Source organism: Eimeria mitis, genomic scaffold, assembly GCF_000499745.2.
Source record: "Eimeria mitis Houghton genomic scaffold, Emh_scaff2997, whole genome shotgun sequence".
NCBI classification, from domain to species: domain Eukaryota; phylum Apicomplexa; class Conoidasida; order Eucoccidiorida; family Eimeriidae; genus Eimeria; species Eimeria mitis.
Window position 1 is genome coordinate 1 of NW_013571340.1, and position 1,284 is coordinate 1,284.

Here is a 1,284-nt window from a genome sequence, read left to right on the forward strand (position 1 = left end):
TGCAGCAGCAGCAGCAGCAGCAGCAGCAGCAGCACCAGTAGCAGCAGCAGCAGCAGCAGCAGCAGCAGCAACAGCACCAGTAGCAGCAGCAGCAGCACCACCACCACCACCAGTAGCAGCAGCAGCAGCAGCAGCAGCAGCAGCAGGAACTTGTGTGGGGTGTATATACAGGCTCGCCTTTCTGTCTCCTCAATATATAGAGTTTAAATCTATTAATACTTCTCAGGTTGTAGCAATATATAATACAACAGAAACCCCTGTAAACCCTAAACCCTAAACCCTAAACCCTAAACCCTAAACCCTAAACCCTAATGTTTGTTTTTGTTTTTTTTTTTTTGTTTTATGTTTTTACTAAATTTATTTATTTTACTGTCTCCTTTTCTGTCTCTTCTTCTGTTTCCTTTTGTATCTCTATTTATTTATTTGTTTTTATTTTATTTTATTTTTTTTGTTTTTATTTATTTTATATTTTTTATATTTATTAATTTGTTTTTATTTTAAATCATTTGCACCTATATAAATTTATTTATTTATTTATTTATTTATTTATTTATTTATTTATTCTTTTTTGTTTTTTTTTGTTGATTTATTTTTATTTATAATAATTTATATATAAATATAATTTCTATTTGTTTATATTAATTAATTTATGTTTATTTTTATTTATTTATATTTATTTATATTTATATAAATTTGTATGTTTCTATACACATATATATTTTTTTTATATTAATTTATATTGATTTGTTTTTATTTATATTTATTTTTTTTATTTGTATTTATTTGTTTTTATTTATATTTATTTGTTTTTATTTATATTTATTTGTTTTTATTTATATTCATTTATATTAATATATATTTATTTGTTTGTATTTATATTAATTTATATTTATTTGTTTTTATTAATATTTATTGATATTTTTTAATATTTATTTATATAAATTTATATTTATTTGTTTTTATTGATATTTATTAATATTTATTTATATAAATTTACATTTATTTTTATTTTTTTTTTTTTTATTTAGTTATATTGTTGCTGGAGAGAAGTGTTGAGGGGGGGGGGAGACAGCGCGGTGTCTATACACCCCACGAGTTGTATAGTACCTCCTTTTTCTTCTGCTGAGATAACGTATGTAAACCCTAAACCCTAAACCCTAAACCCTAGACTCCAAACCCTAGACCCTAAACCCTGAAAATGTTTTATAGTTTATGTATTATTGTATTTCGTCTTTTTTTTTTTTTTTTTTTTTTTTTTTTTTTTTTTTTTTTTTTTTTTTTTTT